This window comes from Dermacentor variabilis, chromosome 4, assembly GCF_050947875.1.
Source record: "Dermacentor variabilis isolate Ectoservices chromosome 4, ASM5094787v1, whole genome shotgun sequence".
Lineage (NCBI taxonomy): Eukaryota > Metazoa > Arthropoda > Arachnida > Ixodida > Ixodidae > Dermacentor > Dermacentor variabilis.
The window spans coordinates 134,455,932-134,483,687 of record NC_134571.1 but is presented as its reverse complement, the minus strand read 5'-3'; the positions used below and the strand labels follow the sequence as shown (position 1 = coordinate 134,483,687).

The following is a 27,756-nucleotide window of genomic DNA, read 5'->3' as shown; positions in this document are numbered from 1 at the left end:
CACGTAATCAAGCGTCGGCAGCAAGAGAAACGCTCCTCGCCGGCGCGCACAGATCGTGTCACTTCTGCGGACTAGATGAGCATCAGCGGAAATTTTGTCCTGCCAACAAAGCTGTTTGCAAGTTTTGAAAAAAGAAAGGACACTTCAAAGCAGTTTGCTTAGCCAAACAGCACTCGCAAAGCCGACAGTCACATGCCATCGAGATGCATGCTGTCAAGAGCAGTCATGAGGGAAAGGCTACGTTTGTTTGGGTTCACGTGAATGGAGTCCCACTCAAATTCAAGGTCGACTGAGGAGCGGAAGTTACCGTCGTTCGAAGCAGTTTTTCAGGAGTGCCGTCGCGACTCGAAAAACCGGAGGGTCTGCTCACCGGTCCAGGAAATTGCCCTTTGAAAGTAACAGGAAAATTCACAGCTACGTTGGAGCATTGGGAGCCGTGAAGTTCATCGACGCCGCACAGCGACCTGAAAAGCAAACTAGCTCTGCAAGTGACGCAACCCCTGGCCAGGACATCTTCGAAGGGCTTGGTACTGTAGGAGAGGTGTACACTATTCGACTCAAGCCAAATGCCAGGCCATTTGCTCTCACTGTACCTCGCAGAATTCCCACTCCTCTGTACAACCAGGTAAAGGAGGAGCTGGACCAGATGGAAAAACAAGGTGTCATCAGGCGCAATACGGAGCCGACGCCATGGTGTGCCGGTCAGATCGCAGTACCGAAGGCATCAGGTGGAATTCGAATATGTGTGGACTTAACGAAGCTCAACAAAGAAGTTCTCCGTGAAAAGCATGTGCTTCCAACGGTCGAATGGGTACTCGAGCAACTGGCCGACGCCAAAGTTTTCTCAAAGCTCGACGCGACTGCAGGATCTGACCAAGTGCAATTGTCCCGAGAATGCCAAGAGTATACCACATTCATCACACCATTTGGACACCACTGCTACTGTCGTGTACCTTTTGGCTTGACTTCAGCACCGGAATATTTTCAGAGAGAAATGGCTCGAATTCTTGAGGGGCAACCGAACGTCGTCAACATGATAGATGGCATTCTGGTTTTTGGCAAAGATCGAGAAGAGCTCGACAAGCGACTTGTGGATGTTCTTGAACGTCCAGAAACAGCCGGAGTTAAATTCAACAAGTCAAAATGCTGCTTCTGTCAAGACAAAGTAGACTTTCTGGGTGTGGTGATCGACGCCAACGGCATCTCACCAAGTTCCAGCAAACCCGAAGCACTGCGCAGCTTGGAGCCACCTAAGGACGTGGCCGGGGTTAGGCGAATGCTCGGCATGGCTATTCATATTAGTCGCCTCCTGCACAACGTTTCGCAAGCAACCGCCCCTATTCGCGCCTTGCTAGGTGAGCAAAATGCATGACAATGGGGACCGCTTCAAGAGACCGCTTTTAATCGGGTAAAAGCGATGCTGACCACGGACCTGTGCATCGCGAAGTATCATCCCGGTCGTAATACCATTGTCTCATGCGACGCGAGCTCATTTGGATTGGGAACGGTTCTTCTGCAGGAACAACCATCAGGCGAGTGACACGCGGTAGCGTTCGCAGCCAGGTCGCTTACTGAAACGGAACAGCGCTACAGCCAAACAGAGAAAGAAGCATTGGTGGTAGCATGGGCAGTGTACCGTTTTGACCAATATGTGCGTGGCCTAAACTTCACTGTAGAAACCGATCACCAGCCGCTGGTAACACCACTTGGAAACGCTGACTTGGACACGATGCCTCCACGTATTCAAAGGTTTCGCATCAAACTTACGCGCTACCAGTTTAGCGTGGTCTATGTTCCTGGCAAACAGCTAGCCACTGCGGATACTCTTTCAAGGGCTCCGGATGAGAAGCCGTTGATCAGTGTGGTGGATGTGGTAGAGGAGTTTGTTCAATTTCAAGTAGCTATGGTCACAGACACGAAGCTGGTTATGGTAGATGAGGTTCGCAGGCACCGAGAACTGGACTGGGAATGCAACCAGCTCGTCAAATACTGCACTCAAGGCTGGCCTCGTCGGGACAGGCTTCTGGAGCACCTCAAGAAGTACTGGAGCCATCGAGGTGATCTCTTTTTGTGCAACGGCATCCTGCTAAAAGGTAATCGCTTTGTCAACCCAGCTTTGCTGCTAAAGGACACGCTCGAAGTTATCCAAGAAGCCCACCAGGGAGTTAACCGATGCCGACTAAGGGCGAAGGATTCCGTGTGGTGGTATGGATCTTCGCAGCAAATACGTGATAGAGCCTTTGGTCGTAACGAAGACTCCAGAACAACCGTGGCAAGAAGTAGGAATTGACTTGTTTAGTTACCAGGGACACAACTATCTACTAGTAGTTGATTATTGTTCTCGATACCCTGAAGTCATCTACATGCGAAGCACGAACTCTGAGGCGGTCATCAATGCAGTCAAAAGCATTTTTGCTCGTTTTGGCATTCCAGCCGTAGTACGAAGTGATAATGGACCGCAATTTGCTTCACGTGCCTTTGCAGCTGGCTTCCAACTCATCACCTGAAGTGCAAACTACCCGCAGTCAAATGGGGAAGTGGAAAGAGTGGTGCGTATGATCAAAAAGTTGTTTGCGAAAGCAGACGATCCTTTTTTGGCGCTTCTGTCGTACAGAGACACTGCAGGCGTAACAGGGTTCAGCCCAGCGCAGCTACTGTTGGGTCGCAGCTTGCGAACCTGGTTTCCGAAGACAGTGGACCGCCTGGAACCGAAGTGGCCTGCGCCAGATGATGTGAAGTGCCAACACGAAAAGGTGAGAGGGCTGCAGAAGAAAGTCTTCGATCGCCGTCACGCCGCGACCGTACTACTTCCTCCGCTGCAACCGGGAGATACGGTGTGGGTTCGAGACATCAAGGATACGGCGTCTGTTCTCAGCCCAGCCTCCAAGCCCCGCTCCTACGTCGTCGAAACACCCAACGCGGTGCTTGTGCGTAATAGGATACATCTAGTGCCCTATTCAGACACAACGATGAGCCAGCTCAACGAGCCAGCTCGGAGTGAAAATCGTGAGGAGCACGAAGAGCAGACCACGGCAACAGACGCCACGGCCAGAGCAACACCCCAAGTCTCCAAAGATTGTAGAGTGAGAGTCACCAGGTTTGGTCGTAGAGTCAAGACTCCGAGAAGACTTGTGAAATATTTAATGTTTCTTGTGTGCATATCTCGGGGGAGAGATGTAGAGGGCGTTATGCGCCATGCGTTCTATATATGTGGTTGTCAAATAAAGGTGTGGAGCATTCATTTGGTCAAGGCGGCTCCGAGTCACTTGGGTAGACGCAGCTAGCGTCGGTTAGCACCCCACATCGTACAGCCACCACCACTGAACAAATGCGTTCGGCAAATCCTTGCCGTCGTCTTTAATTCAGCACGGCGATGACGTGGCTCAGGACGTAGAGCTATAGCTGATACGTGGTAGTGGCCGCTATCGGGAAGCTGCAGCAGGCAAGCAGTGATTTTGAAGACAGTGAAGTGTTCCAACACGGTAACTGGAAAAACAGAGGATAGCGTCACTGTAGAGCCGTTCCGTCCGTTGCCACCAACACTGCGCAAATGCGTTCGTCAAAAGCTTGCCATCGCCTTTAATTAAGCACGGTGGTGACGTGGCTCATGACGTAGAGCTGTAGCTGATGCGGTGTGGTGGCCGCCATTGGGAGGCTGCAGCAGGCAAGCGCTGTTGTTGAAGACAGTGAAGTGTTCTAACGCAGTAACTGCAAAAGCACAGGACAGCGATCACTGTAGGGCCGTTCCATCCGTTACCACCATCACTGAGCAAATGCGTTCGTCAAAGGCTTGCCGTCGTCTGTAATTCAGCACGGCGGTGACGTGGCTCAAGACGTAGAGCTGTAGCTGATGCGTGGTGGTGGCCGCTATTGGGAAGCTGCAGCAGGCAAGCGGTGAATTTGAAGACAGTGAAGTGTTCCAACGCAGCAAGTGCAAAAGCAGAAATTAGCGATAACAGTAGAGCCGTGCTGTGCGTTGCCATTAACACTGAGTAAATGCCAAGTAACGCTTGACATTTACCATGCCAAGTAACGGCAAAAAAAGAAGTATAAATGATGGGGTGTCATGTGCCAAAACCACAATCTGATTATGATGCACGCCAAAGGGGCGTACTCCGGAAATTTTAATCACCTTAAGTAGTTACTCATGGCAGGTTTCTTTTCCGTTGCCGCCACCCATGAGATTATTTCAGCCTCTCTGACTTTCTGCTTGACCTTCTTTCTTGCTGTGTTGCCCACCCTCTAGGCCGCATACTTGCTGGTAAGCTTCCTAGTTCTTTTCCTCCACTGAGAATCAATGTTTTCCCTGTACAGATACCTGAAACACTCTGCCAGCCCATTTGCTTTGTTCCATATTCCTCAGCCGTCTTTCATACTCAATTTTACTGCGAGTCTTTCTCACTTCCAAACTAGTCCAGCACATATCACCCTACACAGCTTCATTTCTAGTCTTCCCATGAGCGCCCAATAAGACGCGACCCACTGACCTCTGGTTCCCATCGAGTCCTGGTTGTACTCTGATTTAAAGCAAACAGCCGCATTTCCAAAAGTAAGTACGGGAACCATTACACCTTTCCACATACCTCGGAGGACCTTTTATCTATTCTATCCCCATAGTGCCATACATTCTACATTGTCGCCAACTGTCTGGTATTCGTCTATCTTTTAAAGTTTTTTTCCACTGCTTTCACCAGGGTTTCCTTACTTCTTCGTCCTAATTCATTAATCAGCCTAACGGGAACCTCGTCTAGCCCCGTGGCTGTGCGCTTAGGAATTTTCTCTTCCGCTTTCTTCCAGTTGAAATTTGTCAGCACCAGCTCCTTTTCCCCTTGGGTCTCTTTCATGCTCTTTTTTTTCTTCAAATACAACCTCCTCATTGCCTTGGAAAGATTCGGCTGTTATTTTTCGGATGTAATTTATTGCCGCTTCTCCTTCCAGTCTCTTTTCATCTTTGTCTAGGATATGTTGCTGTATTGTTGTTGACTTCCTGGCTACTAATTTTATGTGGTTCCAAAGTATTCTAGGTGTCGCCTTCTTTTTCTCACGTATTTCTGACAACCAGCGTTCACTTTTACCTTTTAATTTTGCTTGCACCAGTATTTCAAATATAGACTTTTTCTCCCGTTATATTTCCCATGTACTGGTTAGTTCACCCTGCGGCAACTGCACCTTCTTTGCTTGCCTGTACTGTCGAGGTGCTTTCTGTCGTTCGGCGATCGCTTCTCGTATCTCCCTGTCCCAGCAGCTTTTCGGTTTCTTTCTTCCTTTCCAACGAACATGTTGTTTCTCTTTCCGTATGTCTGTCGTTATTACTCTTTCCTTATTACATAGATGCACGGACGCGAGCGCCAACTGGTCGTGGTGCAAGGAACCCGGCGGCGCCTCCAGCGCACGCACTGCCCTGTCGTTTATAGTAAAGGCAGCGCAAAGATTACGGCAACACAAGACGGAGAAGCACACAGGACAGTGCACTTCTCTGTGCCGTGTTGCCGTTATTTGTGCGCTGCTTTAATTATCAAGATGAATGAATTCGCCCAATTGGGCTATTCGGCAAGAGAACATCCACGGAGCAGGCGCGCTAATGAAACCAGACGAGGTTCGCAAAGAAAAGCTTCGCTTTAAAAAAAAAAAGCCAGGCGGCAAGTCCTGAGAAGTTGGAACGTGAGGCTTATCTTTGGCGTGCTCATCAAGATCCCCACCTAAAGCATCTGTCTGCTGGAAATTGGCCACCGATGATCAGGACGGCTTGCACTATCTGTCGTTCCAACGGCGAATGCTCAGGGCTCGGACTTTAGCCCGCCGACCATATGCTTCAGCTGCTTCTCAATTCAGAGCCACTCTGCCTGCTATCCTACTGCAGCGCCCTCCCTTGGCCAGTGCCTAGAACCTGGATAGCGCGCGCTCGCATGAGAAGAAAATAAAAAAAAAGCGTCCGGCTATGGCAGGTGAAGCTACCACTCGCCGCTGTATTCTTGCGTCGATTCGAGTCAGCTGCCTTTTTCCTTCGCGCCTAAGGCATACGGCTACAAATGGTGACCTAGGACAAACACAATTCTGATCAGTCCGAACCCTCCACGAAACAGGACACATGCCCGCAGAAGGTCTCGTCGCTGCATCGTCGCCTCCCACCCTTCTGTCCCCAGAACCCAACGGTTTGGTTTTACCACATCCAGGCGTAATTCTGCCGCTACCGCAGCACCTCGGAAAGGACACGCTACTACCACGTCGCCTCAGTCCTTCCTCCGGATGTTGCCAGCGAGCTCTCGCACGTTTTCTCCGCCCCCACAGGATCTCACATAATAGCAGCACTTCAAGACCAAGGTGCTGGAGATATTCATGCCGTCCGAACGCACCCGCCTCCAGCAGATATTTACCGAGGAGGACCTTGGTGGCTGGCGCCCCTCCCAAGTACGGCGCCGGATGCGACAGCTTCTCTGGGGGCGCGACGTCCCCGCCCACTTAGCATTGTTTCGAGAGCTTTACCTCCAACGCCTTTCCCAGCTCATACACCTCGTTCTCGCGGTGGCCGGCGTGGTCAGCCTCGATGGTCTGGCGGAGCACGCCAATCAGTTTCATGAGGCGACCTCTCCGTCCGTCACTGCTGTATTACCGCCTACAGACCCGGCTACATCTCGCCTTTAGGCCTGAATAGATGAGCTTACCGCCTGAATCACCACACTGAATCACGCTCACCGACCTCCTTCGGTAAACCGCCGGCCCCATCCGTTGCTATTTTTATTCACAAGACGCTTAGGCCGCCTTCACTGTTGCCAAGCAAGCAGTCGCGAAGCAATGTCCCTACTCAGTTGATGCTGGGAGCCTGCAGCATGGCCGTTGGAGCCGTTTACAGCAGTGCATTACTTTCGATCGGAGACCTATGTCTTTTTACTTTTGGAAGCTACTTCCTGCTGAAACCTTCTACAGTGTCTTCGGCGAGAGCCACTAGCCATGTACACTGCCATAGAGCACTTTCAGCCTATCTTGGAAGGATGCCAGTTTTACGTGCTGACCGATCATAAGCCACTGGCGTATGTTTTCTGCACCAACTCATTGAAGTACGAGTCGAGCGAACTCCGCCATCTCGCTTAAATTTCGGAATTTGCAACCGACAATCACCTCGTGAAATGTGCCGACGACACCGCCGCTGATGCCGTTTCTCGTATAACCGCGGTTGACTGCATCTCCAACTGTCGACTCGGCCGCATTCTCTTCCCCGCAGCAGAGCCATCATTATCTCCGACAATGGCTTGTGTGCCATACATACGTGCCTGAGCCCTTGTGGTGCGATGTTTCAGCAGACCTTCCCCGACCTTTTGTTCCGGCTTAACTCAGCCACGCACTTTTCCACTATCTACACGACATATGTTACCCAGGTATACGGGCTATTTATCGCCTGTCACCCAACGCTACGTCTGGCCCGGAATTAATGGTGATGTGCGCACTTGGACGCGTACGTTTCTGCCCTGCCAGACGACAAAGGGCTCCCGTCATACCAAGACGCCTCCCCAAGCCTTCCGTCCGCCCGGCCGTCGTTTCAAGCAGGTTCATCTATACATCGCGGGCCATCTATCCGTTTCTCAAAGTTATCGTTACATACACACCACGGTCCACCATTTCACACGCTGGCCGGAGGCTGGTCCCATTCATGACATCCCCGCTGAGGCTGTTTCACGAGATTTTATTTCTGCGTGGGTATCTCGCTTTGCTTTCCTTGGCACCATGACACAGAGCGTGGGCCCCAAATAGAGTCCCACCTGTTTACTTGCCTTAATCGCTTTCTCGGCGCCACACATTACCTTACCACTGCATATCACAAGTATGCCAACGGCATGTGGAACGCCTTCACCGACAACTGAAGGCCGCCGTGGCTACCCGCCTGAACTACGCCACCTGTGCCTGGCCACTTGCGCTCCTCAGTTTACAGGCCGTCCTCCGGGCAAACCTACAGCGCTAATCAGTGGACGCTGGTGTATGGTAGTCTTGTGCGTCTCCCCGGAGGCTCGCTTACATCAACGCTGCTACCAGACCAGCCACAAGAATTCCTACAACGCCTCCTGGGCTGTGTTAAAGGCCCACTCCACCGCATCCATTCCGCAACAATACAATCCTTGTGCACGCGAACATGGTAACTTCCATTCATGTTTTGGTGCGGCGCGACGCTGTCCAACCACCGCTAACCTCGGCCAAAACATTGCTACCCTCCTACAAAACGGCCGTCAAGAGGCAGTCAGCCTAGACCACCTTAAGCCGGCTTACGTGGAGACCGCGACGGAAAGCCTCGCATCGCAGCGTGACCTCGTGCTAGAGTGCCATAGCCGGCTCTAAGTTCTGTTTTGACTTCCATTCAGGCGAGGGGATCCCTTGCGCCCTGTCTTAGGCAGCTCCTAGAAGCCGGATGGCGTGCACACGCATGAGAAGAAAATAAATACGGCGCCTTGCCGTGGCACCTGAAGCCACCGATCGCATATCGATTCCGCCGTCGATTCGGGTCAGCTGTCTCTTTCGTTCGTGTCTGAGGCGTAAGCCTACAGTACCAAACGCCTCTCTTCGCATGCTAGTCATCACGTGTGGAACTGATCGAACGGCAAGAGAGAATGAGAGATCACTCTCCATAGTCGCGTAAGCGGCGCCGCGGTTGCAGTGGTTCTGAATTTCATGTTGAAAAGGACACACGGCACGCACTTTGGGGCAGTGATGCTTCGCAATTCCTGGCTTACCAAGTTCTCTCGTCTTTCTTTGCCCCTTGAAGTGCTGGCAAGAAATAAAAAGAATGCGTTCAGAAAATATGTTGGCGATAGCACTTATACGGACACTCCAGGCGCATTTCCGACGCCGGAATCGCCGTGATGTTCTATATACCGCATAAAGTGCAAGTGCAATAACATCGCCGCTCTGCGCCCTATCCTGTAGGCGCGAGTCAAAGCGTTCGCGGGTGAGCCGAGGATGATGGGTTGATCGCAGCATGCGCAAGGGAGGCAAGCGGGTACGAAGCGTGGCGTCTTCCACTGCGCGCAATACACTGACCGCGGCAGGGCGAAGGGGCGTTCGACTACGGCGGCCGCTCCATATCGCGCGCCGGTACGCGGCTGCGCCGGACCTATCTTGAAAGGGGTCCGCAATGAGTACAGAAGGTAGGCGCGCCGAGAGATGATAAGCAGCGAGAAGAGCGCAAGCGAAGCTATTTCGCGTTGAAGCGAGAGGCCACACGGAGACAAACTGCTCACTGGTGCTGCTGTTCTGCCTCACGCCAGCGTTTCGACACCGAGTGTCTGTGGTGATTGAATGAAATGTGTTTAGGTTAGCGTGACCCCGTGATTGTTCATACTAAGCGAATGTTTACAAGTCTGTAAGGCCGATAATACTACTATACTTACTTCGTATCACTGTCTAATAATTTTTTATCGCAAGCGATGCTTCGCGTTTTGGAATCAACTGGGACATTTTTTATTGCACATCTTGATAGCAATGCGTTTGAAGATTGAAGCTTTGTATGACATGGGGGGTGGTACGTTTACAACTTCTGCTTGAAAACACACAAATGTACAAAACGGAGGCACTGAAAGAAAGTTTCGTTATTTAACTTCGCTCACAGGCGCGCCAGATCAAAACTACCGTCGTAATCGGCGACATCAGAGTCACTAATGAGCCTATAGGACCGAAAACCATACCAGCACTGTCAATGCTTTCATGCGGAAGGAAATCATCTGCAAAGCTAATCAACTCAATAAAATGAAAGCCGCGGTTTCACCAAAGGCACAGCAGCAGGCTACGTGCTGGCAGCCACCATTTTAAAGATATCTACGAGACGAACGCACACGAAAATTGTCTGCAGCCAGCCTGGCGGTCAAAGAAGGCACTCGATAGAACGTCAAAATAAATTGGACCCACTCGGCCCTTACCGGCTCTGAGAACGAGCGTGGGGACGCTCGGACGAGACATGCCCCCCCATCCCCGGTCCTTCAATAAAAAAAAAATTCTAACCGAGTAAGACTCATCCCCGGTACCTAAAGCACTAGCAAGGGAACAAAGATGCAGAAAAGTAGGGCACACAGGGCTCGTAGTTCCGGCGAACATATGGCGGTGAGAAGTGCAAGCCTAGGTGTAAAATTGTTGTGAAATTTACAACGGACACTTCATACGTCAACACCAAATGTGACAAGACATCAGTGAACGTGGTGAAGGTTTCCCAAGCCATTGAGTCAAATTACTGGATTCGATTATTCGAAACAATGAAAAAATGACGAACAAATCTAAACAAGGCTACATCAGTGCGTTTAAGCGCTCTTTTGGGACCTGATCACTGTTACGTAGCTGTAAGTAACTTAAGCAGACAGCAACGCCGGACCCTAAATATATGCTATTTTATTTACGATACTTATATGCCAATTCGCGTAAGTAGAACTTTCATATAAATAAGATAGTTGCTTTGTAAAGGGCGAGAATTAAGGGAATGTAATATCGTGCTATGGTTATAGACTTGCTGCATCCTCTTACCTTATCGCCTCTATTTTTATTTGAGCTAACTTTGTTTCTCTTTAGTAGCCTGCCATACAGTGTTATTCACTGCGGCCTGAAAAACTATTTCTTTAACGTATTATTTCATGTTTCTGCATTAATCTCACTCTCTTCTTCGAAACCGCATGCCAGTCCTTCATGCTCGCCTTTTAGCCTAACTTCTTGCAAGTGAATCCGCATTTTCTAGGCAAAAATTGCTATATTTTCTCGAAGAATGAGGCACATCCTTACGCCTCGCTAACATTTGGTAACTCTAGTTTATCACTTGCGCAACAGATATGCATGTTGCACTCGACTAGGATTTATAATAGGAAACAAAAGTATGTACTCTACTTCTTGCAAAATTCCATTTACCGAGTTTTCGGAAGAACTTAAGCCATTCATTAGTTCTAACAAAACATATACAAAATTCTGCCCTTTCATCCCTTCCCCTAGTCACGAAGCTGATGCTATATTTCCCAGTTTTCAGTCCATCTGCCAAAGTTCTGGGCCTTTTAGCTTTGTTTATGGCCCCCACGGGAAACTTAATGTTGACCTGACCGAATGACTATTCAAGTTTCTTATTGAGTTTCGGTATTTCTTAAGAATCCCACATGAGCATTGGCGCAAACTCGTGTACCAAATTTAATTTTCACTTCTTATTTAGCATTTATACTGGGCTATCAACCGCCCCTCTTTTTACTGAATTTTAATTATCGATATTTCCAGATTAGTATTTATGCTTTGCCTATCACCCTCGCACCCCTTTTATTTATTAGTGTTTAATTATCATTGTTTCATTTCAGTTTTTTGTTTCAAGAATCCTCACTCATAAGCACAGTTGTCAGCAAAAGGCTTAACCATAGGCAGCCCTACAATTATGCCTCCGCCGTTCTTATTCAGTCAGCATTTAAACCAACCCATGTACTGCACGAACTACGAACATGAAGAAAACGATTGTTCTAGTTGATGCAGCTATCGCGTAAGCTCTGTATGTATTCTTTAGCGTGTTTCCTGAAGTACATCATCGAGTGCAACTCGCATCATGTAATCTAGTGGTCTACATGTGTCCTAAGCGAAATGTAAGCTATAGGACCCGATTTTTCGGTATCTATTTCGGTACTTTTCTCCAAGGTGCCCTCCAACGTAAAGAAAGATGAAATTGTTACCAATGTTGCAGCACACTGAGCCTCCAGTACATCCACGGAGGTCCCTTGGCCCCGACCGTGGACATTTATTTGGCGGCACGCACTGAAAGCCTTGAGTTATACATGGCTTTGCCTGGATATACACTGAAAAATGTAAAACAAACAGGCTTGTCAAATAAATTCGCTCATGTAAGTATTTGTGCCCGCATGTGTATGTGTATTTGTGCCCGCATGTGTACTCGTCCACTTATTTAACTTATGTCAATGAAGAATTATTTAAGGTTTATTATTCGCTTTATTACAGAATGCCCTCTGGAGGTGAACATGCTCTTTCGATACACAAATACCCGTCACCGGATTTCAAAGCAATTGCCTTTTACATGCGTTAACATTTTAGATAAAACGGTTCTCCAGGGAGGTGTTAAAACACACTGAGGATCTTTTTTTTATTTGAGTAGAGACAGGCTTGAGTGTATACGTCTAAAGGGAAAACATATCGTGATAATAAGGAAATATAGATTTTCAAGAAGTGTGCTGCTGTATGGCCGACTTAATGCAGGCAAATATAGGCCTTCGTGCTCGACAATAAACGTGACACGTTTGTTAATGCCAAAGGCTGGAAGTCGCCAGCAAGCAAGCGTCAGTGAGCTACTCGATGACGCTTGTGAGATTTGTTTCCATGTTTTAAAATACTGCATGAGTCACACGATGAGATTAGCGTGCGATCTTTTAAAGCGAAGCTTTCATTGCTTTTTCCGTCGCCATTGCCACTGCTGCTGCTGTGGCTGCTGGTGTCCAGCGCACCGCGTCGGGATGTGGTTCAGAGCAAGTATATGCATGGAAAGAGCATGGTAGAGAAGAAAAGAAACGCGAGGAACTCGTTTTGACCGCACCGCTTCGAAAGCGCGCAATGTCCTCTGGAACTCCCGGGTCATCGCCACGTTAGCCTCTAGGCAGCTGTAATTATCTGACACCCCGCAAGCGCCTAAATTTTTAGAAACTTACAAGTCCAGCGAAAACTAGATAGAATGAAAGAGAGGGGGGAGCAGTGAAGGCAGAGAATGGGTAGAACGGACGCAGTCACGAAACGAGTGAATAGCAGTCTTGCCAATGTTTGCGCGTAGTTCTCATACAAACACAAGGGGGAGGGGGGAAATAGGGAAATGGTGACGTGAGAAGGCAAGGAAACTCTACATAAAGTTATGTTGAAGGTATGGTACTGTGCGTTCTTGCTATTTCTGAAAAGTAAAACCATTCAAAATATGGCGTTTAGAAGCAGAGTCGCAATAATTAAACCGCACCGCAGGGTCTAGGCGACACAACGGAAACGGTCGGTCATCAAATCAACACTCTTGCGCCCGCCGCAATAGCTTTGCGGCTATGGCAATTCTCGAAGTCATGGATTTGACCGAGACAGCCGCATTTTGACGGGGGTGAAATAAAGAACGTGAATGCTCGCGCACGTTTATTTAGGGACACGTTAAAGAACATCACACTGCCAAGATTAATCCGGACTGCGTCACTACGGCCTGCCTCATAATCCGATTGCGGCTTTGGCACGTACAGCCTGATAATCCAATTCAAGTTTAATGCTTCTGCCACAATGTGATGTGCCATGTGAGGTAATAACAATGCGCAACCCTTTCAGAAATTCTGAAATATGGCGCACAACAACGTCTCAAGCAAACACCTCTCTATTTGTGTTTTGTGTACTACGCAGACAAAAAGCAGTGGTGCACGCAAGGCAACATCATCATCAGCAGCAGCAGAAGCCTTGCTACGGCCACTGCAGGGCAAAGACGTCTCCCATACATTTCCAACTACCCCGGTCATGTGCTAATTGTGGTCATGTTGTCCCTGCAAACTTCTTAATCTCAGCCGCCCACCTAACTTTCTGCCGCCCCCTGCTACTCTTCCCTTCTCTTGGGATCCAGTCCGTAACCCTTAATGACCATCGGTTACCGTCCCTCCTCATTACATGTCCTGCCCATGCCCATTTCTTTTTCTTGATTTCCACTAAGATGTCATTACCTCCCGTTTGGTCCGTCACCAAATCTGCTCTTTTGTTATCCCTCAACGTTACACCCATCATTCGTCATACTTCTTTGCATAGCTTGTTGCGTTGTCCTCAATTTAAGTAGAACCCTTTTCGTAAGTCTCCAGGTTTCTGACTCGTAGGTGAGTACTGGTAAGACACAAATGTTATGCATTTTTCTCTTGAGGAATAATGGCAACCTGCTGTTCCTGATCTGAGAATGCCTGCCAAACTCACCCCAGCCCATTCTTATTTTTCTGATTATTTCTGTCTCATGATCCGGATCCGCCGTCACTACCTGTCCTAAGTAGATGTATTCCCTTACGACTTCCAGTGCCTCGCTGCCTAGTGTAAATTGCTGTTCTCTTCCGAGACTGTTAAGCCTTACTTTAGTTTTCTGCAGAATAATTTTTAGACGCACTCTTCTGCTTTGCCTCTCCAGGTCAGTGAGCATGCATTGCAATTGGTCCCCTGAGTTAGTAAGCAAGGCAATATCATCAGCGAATCGCAAGTTCCTACGGTATTCTCCATTAACTCTTATCGCCAATTCTTCCCAATCCAGGTCTCTGAATACCTCCTGTAAACACGCTGTGAATAGCATTGGAGAGATCGTGTCTCCCTGCCTGAAGCCTTTCTTTATTGGGATTTTGTTGCTTTCTTTATGAAGTACTACGGTGTCTGTGAAGCCGCTATAGATATCTTTAAGTATTTTTACATATGGCTCGTCTACACCCTGATTCCGTAATGCATCCATGACTGCTGAGGTTTCGACGGAATCAAACGCTTTCTCGTAATTAATGAAAGCTAAATATTAGGTTTTGTTATATTCTGCACATTTCTCTATCACCGCATGGTAACGTTTAACATCAATTCACCACTCTTGCGTTGGACAAAATGTTGGAGAAATCAGCGCTAATTATAGCCAATCAAAGCAAACAGCACAAAAGCTTCGCTTACATTGACTCCCACCGTGCATGGGATCTGCATAATTTTTTTTTGTTTGCTCTCATAGACGGTGCACTCAAAGCAAGTAGAGAGCTTCTTCTGGTCTTTTTATTCATTGTCTTTGTAAAAGAGACATGAAGCAATGTTCGCGTAGCCAAAGTGAATATTTTTTTCTAACTGTCTACTTTTTTTCTAACTCCGCATGAGAAGGGCGAACAACGAAGTGATTTGATGGTAAAAAAAAAAAAAAACGCGGCATCAAGCACATCAAAAGTTCGGCTGCCTGCATCTAGCCTATTGCATATGTCCTCGGTGGACGACTCAAAATTATTGATGCGCATTTTGTGTGGGCATACCCCTAGGAATTCCACTTTAAGACCGGTGCATGGAAAGAGGCGGCGAGACAGCAGAATCGCGAGAGACGACGGCAGGCGTAAGAATAATCCCCTTTGTGAACGGCCGCTAAAGTCTGCGACAACCTAACAAAATCACCGCCCAAGCACTCCGTACAGATGGTTAACCAGCGAAGCTGACAAGTGCGGCCCCGGTGTTTATCACTGGGTAAATCCCGACAGGTCCATTAAACGACTGCTTGGTAGGCTACCGGATCATAGGTACTCAGTTGGTGCTTGCACTCGGCTGCACGAGCCTGTTCTTGTGCCCGGACTGCAGCATCGGCACGGCGTAGACGAGCTCGTTGCCGGTTCTGCTTTCGGCGTTGCTGATCGAAAGCTGCATGCTCCTCAGGAGGACGTATGACGCGTGGCCTACCCATTTCGGAGCCGGAGAGAGACTGCTGCGTGCGCGTTCGGCTGCAACGGAGAGCAACGACCTCACTACTGGCGTAGCCAATCTCGCGCCTCTCTTTCTCTCTTGCTTTTTTTCGCTCATGCGCATGTGTTTGCACCGGAGGAGTTTTCGGCGTACAGGCGACCGGCAGACGGACGGACGGACGTACGGAAGAATCGGCTAGCTATATAGAACTTCGCTGTAAAATATGATGTAAAATACACTTGTCTCACCTAATGAAAATTGATGCAGATGCGGTAGCGAATCGCATTTGATCATTTTCGCGACGTCATGGAGCAGGTTAATTTCATTAAGCATGGCGTCAGTTTTCCAATGAAGAAGTTCGCAGTGAACATATACCACAAAGCGCCAAGAGTCGCGTGATAATTTTTGCGTTCAGCTATTCACGTTACGCTCTCGTGATCTATGCTTACCTAACTTGGCCGCCTTTTTTTCGTGATTTAGCTTTTGTGTCTCGCCTTACACAAAGTTGTGGTGACGAGACCAAAAATATGAAGAATATTTAAAGCCAAAAGGACGCGTAAAAAACAAGAACGAACTCTCGCCAAGTCGACGCAGCGAGAGGTCTACGAGTTCAACACCTGGTGAGGATAACTCACTCATCAAGCGTTCGTCCGATTGTTAAACATGCATGGTTATGTTTCATATTTCCTTGTACATAGACTTACCCTTGCAATGTTTGTTTTACCACTCGCCAAACACAGTATTAGCCTACGAAACATCGTTGCATGCATGTAGCGTGCAATGGTTATATGATTTTGTGTTTAAATTTGAGCCAAACCGTCAAACCAATATATAAGTTGGATATTGCATGCAATTGCACGTAGCATGCAGGTTTTCAGAGAAATGAATGGCAACAAAGAAGCTTTCGTCCACAATGTATTCCGATATGCACGTTGGGTTAGCGCAATGTTTATGCGTTATCTTCATCGGATGCCACAAAGCGAAGAATAACAAATCAGCAACCTAAAAATTGGCTGACCTGAGATATGCTGCATATCGAGTGCTGTTGAAAAAAACGTTGAAATTGGGCTGCTAATTTTACATCTTGTTTACTCGTTTCGGTTTGTTTATTGCCGCGTGTATAGTATTTCCTTCAGGTATTCTTGTTTTATTACTTTTCCCCCAGCCACCTCATAAATATTTGTGCTTTTGCAACTGTACCTTCCACATCATATTTCTTCGAAAAATGTCTTTTCGGGCTACAAGCGGAAATGTTCTTTAATTTAGAGACACTATTTCGTTATAACACTGCGAGTGGAGCTTTTTCTTAAACATTCATTATAAAAGAAAAGCGTGAATACCTTATATTTCTCCAGATAAAAGGTTGATTGTGTAATCGAAGAAAACGTATCACTGGTACTTGCGTTCGAGAGCCTGATGCCTTTCTTTTCCTACCGGAACAGATCTTAGAACTTAATGGAATTGTAATGTTCAGTAAATTCCCCTTTGGCTTATATAGAAAGAGAAAATCAGCTATGATGCATCAATATAAGCATTAGTTTTTATCATTTACTGACGCCAGTTATTCAATTGCAGTGTTACGACTGCTCAACATGGGTTTCTAAAGCAGGTTTTCTAAACGCGAGAAAATAATGGAAGAGGTTACGATGTTGGAGTTCATTGCCGATGCGCGTCATCGGAGCTGTGCACCAGTGGCTGATGTAAACAACAGCCACGCACTAAGTCTACAAACTGGTGCTGCTTCCCGCAGCGTGATTTTAATCACATGTGCATTCGCTTTCCGTATTTTGCTATGGCATATATTAGCAAAGTGCTTTGGCACTTGTATCTGCTGTTGATACAACGCGCTCAGGCGGATAGCTGTGTCTACAGGTTAACAAACAACCGGAGATGGTGTGAGCAGATCAATCCTAAATTTGCATTCTTCTCCGTCAGAAAATCAGTGCGACAATCGATGAAAGCGAAAATATACTTTGCGGGTCATAAACAAGTGATAGCAAGAAAGCGTGCAGTTCGCTGACGCCCGAAACGTATTTAAGGTGCAGGAGAATGCGTGGTTTCTCCCTGCATCGTTTGGACATACCATAGGTGGTGCTGCAAATGAAAATAGGCAACATCCACAACCACTTCCCGACATTCTATTTGCCGACATGGCGCTCTTTGGCCCTACTTCGTCCTTGCGCCATTAAACACAACATATTTGCTGATCATATCTGTACCCCGTCTTCATAGCCAATATCAATGAACGTTCGCTTTACTTTGCGGATCACGAATTGGCGTGCTGATAGTAAATAGTGAACGCTGACAGAACGACCAAAGCGCTCATCAGCAGGTGCAGCCAGCTTTTCCGTCAGTCTTGGCGGCCGCACTATTACCGGAACTTTGATTTTTTGACATCCGTGAGGCTCGTTTCCATGGAGACGAAAAATGTTCGGCTACTGTTTTAAACAGCAATTATTTAAACACTTGGCGCAATATTTCCTTTCCCTTTGTGCGCGAAAATTTTCACAGCACTTTTGTGAACCGAAAAAGTCGTGGCATAAGGAAGATGAGCCTCGCTTTTGGCTTCAAAGCGGTGCAACTGTTGAAAGTGCCATCTGAACGAATATATAAACATGCGAAAGCCCTTTAGCTTGGCTGCATTGATCCTTAGCAGCATAGTAAAGTTGACTTATTATTATTCTTTCGACGATGGTACCAGTTGCTTTGACGATAAGAAGTTTCATGTTGCAAGACGAGAGGCATCGAGTTCTCACCTCTGACAGTTTGCCGCCACACGCTACAGCTTGATAAGAAGACGCAGGGGTTAAATAGCGGTGAAGGTGTATATATGCGCGCTTATCATGCCAAGGTAATAGTGTCAAAAGTATTCTGGAGTCTTCACTACTGCGTGCCTCGTAATCAGATCGCGGTTTTGACCCATTAAACTCAACACTACTTGCATGAAAAGCAAATCTGCATTAGGTCATTTTACTAAACGTTTCATGTAATGAATGCCCGCTACAATGATAAATGCCAACAATAGTGCGGCTACGTAGGATTTTATGCAAAGAATCTCTTAAGGGAATGGCTTGTGCGCTCTTCATGTATCTCTGGAACTGTGCGCATATTTGCGTGAAGTCGAATAGTTTCCCAATCTCTCCTAGTGCTATTAGGTGGGTTTCATCTCCAACATGCCTCACTTAGATGTTATTCGGGCGCTATTTCGTTTCCATGTTAGCGTCGTCTTTCTTCTCCTCCAAGTAAGTTCATTCACTGCTCTTGAAGGACTCTGCTATGGATTATCTCTTTGCTTTATTCGCCTTCCCTTGTAACCTTTCCTCTCGTCAGCTTGTCTATGGGCTTCTATAGTTTAGTTTTTTCTACCTACATGTTACGCATGTTTTAAGAAAGTTATTCTACGTTTCTTGACACACCGTGGGGGTTTAGCGGGTATTGTGTTGCGCTGCTAAGCACGAGGTCACGGGATTGCATCCCAGCCGCGGCGGTTGCATGTCGATTGGGGCGGAATTTAAGAACGCCCGTGTCCTGTGCATTGGGGCACGATAAAGATTCCCTGGTGGTCAATATTATTCCAGCGTCCGCCACTATGGCGTGCTTCGTAGTGAAATCGTGCTTTTGGCACGTAAAACTTCAGAAATCAATACAACCGCTCTTGGTTTTCTCAAGTACTATAATTTGATATCAGTCCATATAATTCCTATTTCCGTTTATTTTCTCCTGCGACAGCTGTGCATTTTGCCACGTATTTGTTTTCAGGATGACCAGCACCGCTGTTCAATTGTATCCCTGACTTGCCTAACCCCACCTCGTCATCTCGAGTAGCTTGCTAGACGTGAATGCCAGGCTATCACCGCCAGAAACTATTAAATATTATTCCTCTTTCAAATGAACAAGCTACGTGAATTTACTTACCCAACCACCCAATGTTTGCTCCCATTGTATATCTCTACTCCACGGTAATTCCAGTTTCATTAATCTGTTTATTTCTTGCTTTGTGCTAGCAGCCACATTAACTGTGTTTTCGCGACTGAAATCTAACGTCGGGCATCCTTCGAGTGGTTGTTTGCTTTCCTCCCTGGTACGCTATCCTAAATGAAGATCGGAACACTTATGGTCCCTCCCCGATCTCTTCGCTCTTCCCTCCTCTATAAGAATATTATACACTTGCTGCATATTTCGTCCAACATTAGACACACGCATGACTTTTTCCGTACGTGTACGTTATTTTACCATCACAATAATGTTCCTTATATACAGCTGCTCACTTATGTTAAGCGATTCATTTTAGATGTCCAGGATTATCTATTTCCATCTGGTGTTTTGAGCCAGCGTTGCGTGCCCAGCTTCGCCACAGTGAAAGCAAAGGGGACGGCGATCAGGTGCCCGCCACACGTCTGATTTCCTCGGGGCCTGTCGGTGGTCCTGGTAGTACGAGGCAGCTTGGACAGGCTCTAGCATGGCCGGGCGCGCGGCGCGAAGCGAGGAGGGAGGTGGGGCAGGTTGCCTCAAGGCTTGCGAATATGTCATATGTGAGCTGTCATTTCTTAGCGGTCGAGCTTCTGTATTGAAGAGTGGTTCTTTTAGCGCATGCTGGACTTCGTCACGGAGAATGCTGGACAAGGAGCTGAGCGTCGGCTGTGAAGGTACCGACAGTTTCTGGAGTTCTTCGCGGATCACGGAACGAATGAGCTCTCGAAAGAAATCGACGTGACCCCCGAGAGCTCCGAAGAAGTCCGTAGGTGAAGTAGTGTTCACTTGACGTTCGTATGATGGTGTCCGCTGGCGAAGAGTCTGCTCCATGGTGATGGCCTCGGAAAGAAATTCTGACACAGTCTTGGGAGGACTGCGCACGAGACCGCCGAACAGCTGCTCTTTCACTCCGCGCATCAGGTACAGCACCTTCTTTTCTTCCGACATGCTGGGGTCGGCTCGTCGAAAGAGACGCGTCATGTCCTCGACGTACATTGCGACACCCTCGTTCGGCATTTGTATACGGTACTGGAGATCACGCTCAGCTCGCTCTCGGCGATCAGGGCTCGCATACGTCTCAAGAATCCGCCGTTTGAATTCTGCCCATGAAGTTAAGGCACCTGCACGGTTCTCGTAACAAACACGTGCGCCATCGTTAAGGCAGAAATAGACATTTTTCAGCTTGTCTGCATCATTCCACTTGTTGAACGCGGCAACACATTCATAGTGCACCAGCCAATCTTCAACGTCCTCATGTATGGCGCCGTGGAAGGGATTCGGCGTTCGCGGATGGAATAGCGTACAATGAATCGGTGTTGTGCCTTCCATACCGGTTGGGGTGGTCGAAGCTGCCATTTTCTCTGGGAGGAGTCCAAACTCAGGGGCTTGTCTACAGATCCTTCTGCTGGCGCGGTGTACATGCGTAACCACCGGTACGGGGCTGGAGCTCCTGCTGCCCGGAGGGGTTTGGTCCATAGATTAGATTACCCCGCACCTCCACCAGTTTGTCACGCGCTAAGGCAAGAATAAGCAGCAGTATCAGCAGCCAGACACGGAAATGTCAGACACAAGGAGGACGGTTTACCAGCTGGCGCAAGATCCTTGACTTCGTCGTCTTCAATCACCGTTTTTGTTGGGCACGCAACGCTGGCTCAAAACACCAGGTTACGCTGGTGTTACGCTTAGACGAAGGCACCACCACGCGGGACAGCATCTGAAGTTGCCCAATTTTTTATGCATCACATTGTGCTTCGGCATGGCGCACCGTTATTCATCATCACTGACCGAGGGACGGCATTTACGGCAAAGCTTCTGGATGACATCTTCAAGCTGAGCTACACGAGTCATCGAAAGGCCACTGCATACCACCCTCAGACTAACGGCTTCACAGAAAGACTAAACAAAACACTGGCAGAGATGCTCGCTATGTACGTGGATGTGCAGCACAAAACGTGGGACGAAATCCTACCGTACGTAACGTTTGCGTACAACACTGCCACGCAGGAAACTACACGCTTCCCGCCATTCCGCCTTGTTTATGGTCGAGATGTCCAAACTATGCTAGACGCCATGATGCCACATGAAGATACCGACCAGCTCGACCAGTTAGCTCCTGACGTCGAGGAGTACATTCAGCGCGCCGAAGAAGCGCGTCAACTGGCCCGCATGCACATAAGACAACAGCAGCGGACCGATGCAATAAGGTACAATCTCCACCATCGACAAGTGACCTATGAGCCTGGTGACCAAGTTTGGGTTTGGACACCCATTAGACGGCGAGGCCTCAGCGAGAAACTCCTCAGAAAGTACTTCGGACCATACACAGTACTAAGGCGTGTAAGCGACGTGAACTATGAAGTGATTCCAGATGGAAACCTGCGCTGTTTACCACGCGCAGAGACTGTACATGTGGTCCGCCTCAAGCCGTATTTTACACGGTGAAGTGTACTAGTGAAACAACCTTTTTTTTTTGCTGTCGTCGCGTCTTCCTCCAAAGAACTTTGAAGCGTTTTTTTTTGTTCCCGACCACAGAACACATTTTTCCGTGTGCATTTCTGTATGTGTGCTAGCACGTCCCCCCCCCCCCCCCCCACATTTTTCTGTTTTACCTAATTTGTCTAGTTTCCATGTACGTTTTGTGTTTGAGCATCGAGTCGATGCTCCATTGGGAGGGGAAATAATGCCACCTGGTGTTTTGAGCCAGCGTTGCGTGCGCCGCAAAAACGGTGATTGAAGACGACGAAGTCAAGGATCTTGCGCCAGCTGGTGAACCGTCCTCCTTGTGTCTGACATTTCCGTGTCTGGCTGCTGATACTGCTGCTTATTCTTGCCTCAGCGCGTGACACTATAAACGTTAGCGCAAGCATGATTCGACATCTTAACTACAGCACGAAAACAAAATAACCCTGCTGGCTTCACAGCATCACTAAAGCAAAATCATTCTACTTGCCTTTGATCACTGGCGACCTCTCAATGCTGTGCGCTGCGACGAGCGAAGCAGCGAATCAATCGCAAGGCTAGCGACAAGTAAAAGCAATTTCCTGTCAGTAATGCGCACAGCAAAGTGAAGTAATGAGAAGGAAATGCGCATGCGAAGCAGTGCCCTTCTGTGTACATGTCATTACAAGGTTACTAATGCGAAATCACTAAATGGCTCATGAGGTTAAAAATCCGTCGTTGGCGGCATGACGAAACTGTGGCGCAAAGAGGCTACGAACTCTCGACCTTTGATGGGAGTTGAACGCACTACTTTTGGTGTTAAGGCGAAGTTAACTAAGGCACAGTTGTCTAGGATATAATAAATAAGGCGTTCGAACCAAAGACCCTTGTGGGAGTCGAACCGACCAAACGATCTTTGGTGTTAATGTCGCTGAAGTTTATTAAGGCACTGTTTATTATGACATCGTTTAAGCACTCGAACCCACGAATCCACGACTTTGTGTTCTTGCATAATGTCTAAGCATCACGCTTAGACATTCTATTGCATCTTCCTATTGCATCTAGAGTTCCCTGCGTCGAGCTCATTCTTGTTTTGTATATCTTTAATATATTTTAAAGACTTTTAATGCTCCGACAGAGTGCGCTTTTTTTTCTGTTGGTATCAAACTACACTCAGCTTCTACTTTTAATGTTGACGACAGCATTTGTGAGTGGAACAATAAGTGAGTGAGCGAATGAATGAAGCTTTTCTATTAAAATTCATGGCTCTATGGCCTGAATAGGATGTTGGGATGCTAGCCGAGAACATTAGGAGGACGCAATAAAGGCGCTAGTCTAGTAAGTCAATCTGACGCGGCTGGTCTCTTTGGCGAATTCGCATACTGATATCAGAGAACGTTTCCACTTTTCTAGAGGGGGAGTTTAGGTGTTGGGGAAAGCCACTTTCACAGCTGGTGGCACCATAGGCTCCGGTAAATTTATCTTTTGTATCTTGAGGGGCGGAACAGTTCAGAAGAAGGTGTTCAGTTCGGTTTCTTATGTGTGACAGTGGGCAGGATGTCCTGGGTTCTTCAGGTGTGCCTGTGTCTTCATGGATATTGACAGATGTTTTGTTTAGTTTCTAGACCTTCCATAGCTTGGTGACAGTCGGGGTCAGTTTGAACCCAAACGTGGCTTCTGTATGAAAAGCTGGGCGGCACTGGGATTGTTTTCCGTTAGGGGAGCTTCGGGAGTTATAAACGCGGCAACCTCAAGGGCCCCGTTTCACAGAACATCCAGAGCGAAAATTGCTGCATATATTTAGGTATATGTATATGCAGTGCTTTGCTACAAGACATGGGGTATATACGGGTTGTGTTGCCACCCAATTCTATCGCTAAAGCCGCTCATATCTTGCCTTACATTGTTAACAAAGCTATTCCTGGGAATTTTGAAACTGGCTACCCACAAACAAATGTCATGAAACAAGACACCGACAGCGCATGCAATTTATGCCAAATCTTTTGCGACTGAAATATTAAATGCGCGAGAAAATAAAAGGAACCCGAAAATTCTGTATTTTCTTTCGCCGCTGTTCACTACCTCCAAGATCGGCCCAAGCAAGGGGCTGCGTTTCTGCGAGAAATCTCACTATCGTGCACAGCATTCGTTGCCACTGTTTCTTGGTAAATATTACGGTTACATTAGCTACAGTTGCTGGGAAGCGTGAGAAGAAATCCGGGCCCTTCAATGCTATCGCATTCCAATTTTAAATGCGAAGCGTAAGCGTGTTGGAAATTTTTGTCATCTCAGTGAGCCTCTTCTTGTTCTGCACTTTGACTTTCCCTCCTTCTTCATTCGTCTCGCTGATACTGCTGCTAGTTTTGACATCTGCTGCTGGCTGCTGTCTTGGCGATAATACAACTTACGCCCCTGGGTATGTATATGTAGTACCCTGTATATATATATATATATATATATATATATATATATATATATATATATATATATATATATATATATATATGTTTATATACCGTATGTGTATAGTTTTATATGGATGTATATCTAGTACACCTGGCCCATTGAATATCTACCCAAACAGACCTTTTGGGTCACAGTGTATATGCAACTGGGCACGTGCCACTAGGTATGTGCCCGAACATACAACTTGGACTATTGCACGTGTGTAGCTGTGCCACTGGGTATTTGACCCCGAAAATTCAATGGCCACTTAGGTATCCCTACGTGGATGAATGCGAAAGCATTGCGACCGCGTCAGCAGAAGTGTGGCGACGTCCGGTAACGCCACTGGCGGAGTCACGTGACTTGAGCGGCCATGTCGGCAGAAGCGTCGGGACGTGACCAACGGTGTTAGTGTCATGGTGCGCACAGTGCAAGGTCGTGGGTTTGACTGGGCTAATTACCTGTACTTTATTTAACTGTGCCCTGATTACTTTTGCCTTAATTACCACCAATGTTCGTGGGTTAGACACCCACCAGCTGTTGAGGGTTCGACTCCCAACCAAGGTCGTTGGTTCGAGTGCCCTAATTAACTCAATGATAATTAGATGTATCCCAATGAACTTCACCATTATTCACACCAAAGGCCGAGGGTTCGTAGTCTTAATCGTGGGTTCGACTTCCGCCAGAGGTTGAGGGTTCGTAGTCTTTTTGTGCAACCGTGTGGTCACGCCGCCAACGCCGAATTTTCCTCCTCATGAGTATTGCTTTCACATTATTAAGCAACTTGGCCTTCTAGGTGCGTGCAACTGGGCAATAGCTACTCGGCTAATGCCTCAGTAGATAACGTGGGTGACTCGTACGCGCGAGTGGATATATGAACGTTTTTGGCCAATTCCCCAGAAAGTGAAGTGTATGTCCCCCTGGGAACGTCATCAAATATACAAGCGGCACTACAAGAAAGAAGCGAAGAAGCCTTTAAAAGAGAATTGAAGTCCGCTTCGGAAAAGTGAAAAAGACAGCAACAGAAGCAGCTGAATGTGGAGAAAGAATTTAATTTAGTAAAATGGAAACATAATGTGCATTGAGTGAGATAGGCTGAACTACATAGAAGTTAATTTTGTTACCACAGGAGTACCAGGGATCCAGACGAAAAGTGGACGTCTCTGTGTTGGCGATCGTACAAACGCCGTTGTTTGTCTTAAGATGTCAAGAGGCGAGCGCGGGCAATTTCGCGTGCTTGGGCTGTCCTGGTGATGGCGTCAAAGGCATACTCGATGGTCTCTGCTGCGGCGGATCGAAGGGATGCGTCCAGTGACAATGAGGGTTCTCGGCCGAACAACAGAAAGAATAGGGAATAACCGGCAGTGTCGTGAGGCTGAGAATTATATGCAAAAGTGACATACGGTAGGGCAAGGTCCAAATCAGTATGGTCGGGCAAGACGTACTTTGCAAGCATGTCTGTTAGAGGGTGATTCAGACGCGCCGTGAGACCTCGAGTCTGAGGATGGTAACACGTAGTCAGCTTGTGCTTGGTTGAGCAGGACTGCTGGATGTCGGCGATGACTTTAGAAAGAAATGTCCGACCACGGTTTGTCAGCAGTTGGTGTGGAGCACCATGCTGCGGAATCACTTCGCGTAAAAGAAAATCGGCGACATATGTGGCACAGCTTGTTGGAAGCACTCTGGTAACGGCATAGCGCGTGGCGTAATCTGTCGCCACAGAGACCCACACTTGTCGCCAGACGTGGATAGAGGGAAAGGGCCAAGTAAGTACAAGCAAACGCGAAAGAACGGCTCCGAAGGAATGTTGAGGGGTTGAAGGCCTCCGGCAGGGCACGTCGATGCTGTTTTTCGGCGCTGGTATTTCTCACACGCCCCAACGTATTTTCGGACGGAGAGGGCAAGCCCTGGCCAGAAGAAGCGGCAGCGAATCCGGTCGTATGTGCGGGAGACACCAAGGTGACCTACCGTTGGTAAATCGTGAAGTTCTTGGAGAACAGCTGACTGGAGGTGCTTATGAATGACGAGGAGTAGGGCAGGACTGTCGGGGCATTCATTGTAGCGGTATATTACACCATCCCGGAGAAGAAACAGGTGAAGGGACGGATCAGAAGGTGAAGATTCCAAACCATGAATGATGGCACGCCAGGTGGCATCACAGCGTTGCTAGTCGGCTTCGTGTAGCAGCTGAGAGACGGAGAAAATGCAAGCGTCGCTATCGGGGTCAGGATCGGCGGGTGGTTCGTCTGGATAGCGTGATGAACAGTGTGCGTGTTGGTGTAATCGGCCCGACTTGTACACTACTCCATAGGAATATTCTTGCAGCCGCAGAGCCCAGCGACCACGCTTTGGATCTTTGAGTGAGGAAAGCCAGCAGAGCGCATGGTGGTCCGTAATTACAGAGAAGTGCGTGCCATACAAGTACGGATGGAATTTGGAAACCGCCCAGACGAGGGTCAGGCATTCACGATCTGTAATCGAATGTTTGCGCTCCACTGCTGTGAGAAGGCGGCTAGCGTAGGCGATAACACTATCTTCGCCCTGTTGGCGCTGGGCTAAGACGGCTCCGATACCGTGACCAATGACATCGGTACGCACCTCTGTAGGAGAGGATGGGTCAAAGTGGGCCAGTGTAGGCGACGTGGTGAACATGTTGGTGAGGTGGGCAAACGCGGCAGTTTGAGCAGGGCCCCACGTAAACGGTACTTCCTTTTTCAGAAGATCAGTAAGTGGTCACGCAATCGCTGCGAAGTGTTTAATGAAGCGTCGGAAGTAGGAGCAGAGTCCTACAAAACTTCGGACGACTTTGACCGACTGGGGCACAGGAAAAGACGTGACAGCACGAATTTTCTCCGAGTCTGGTTGAATACCGGAAGCGTCGAGGAGGTGGTCCAGCACTGTAATCTGCCGACGACCGAAGTGAAACTTCGATGAATTTAGTTGGAGCCCAGCTTCGCGGATGAATCGAAGAACACCTGATAAGCGCTCAAGCTGTGTCTCAAATGCAGGCGAAAATACGAGAACGTTTTTTAGATAGAAGAGGCATGTTGACCATTTGAAACCTTGAAGCAAAGAGTCCATCATACGTTCGAACGTTGCTGGGGTGCTGCATAGGCCGAATGGCTTAACTTTGAATTGATATAGACCATCAGGGTTGGCGAATGCGGTCTTCTCTTGACCCTTTTTATCCCCAGTAATTTGCCAATAACAAGACCGAAGGTCTATTGATGAAAAGTATTTGGCACCGTGGAGATAATCGTGGGCGACGTCAATGCGAGGCAAGGGGTAGACGTCTTTCTTGGAAATGCGGTTTATATGACGATAATCTATGCAGAAACGTAATGTGCCATCTTTCTTTTTAACAAGTACCATGGGCGATGCCCAAGAGCTCAACGAAGGTTCAACAATATCTTTGGCAATCACGTTGTTCCCTTCATCTTGAATAACCTTACGCTCTGAAGCAGAAACTCGATATGGCCGGCGATGAATAGGACTGGCATAACC

General features: G+C 47.9%; 1 long non-coding RNA gene across 2 annotated transcripts in view; it reads right to left on the bottom strand.

Annotated features, from left to right (window-relative positions):
* LOC142577956 (uncharacterized) overlaps positions 1–27,756 on the bottom strand; it is a 90,115-nt gene that overhangs the window by 54,921 nt on the left and 7,438 nt on the right. For both annotated transcript variants that reach the window (XR_012827113.1, XR_012827112.1), the window contains exon 2: positions 11,664–11,786. This is a non-coding gene — a long non-coding RNA (uncharacterized LOC142577956). The remainder of the gene's footprint in view (positions 1–11,663; positions 11,787–27,756) is intronic.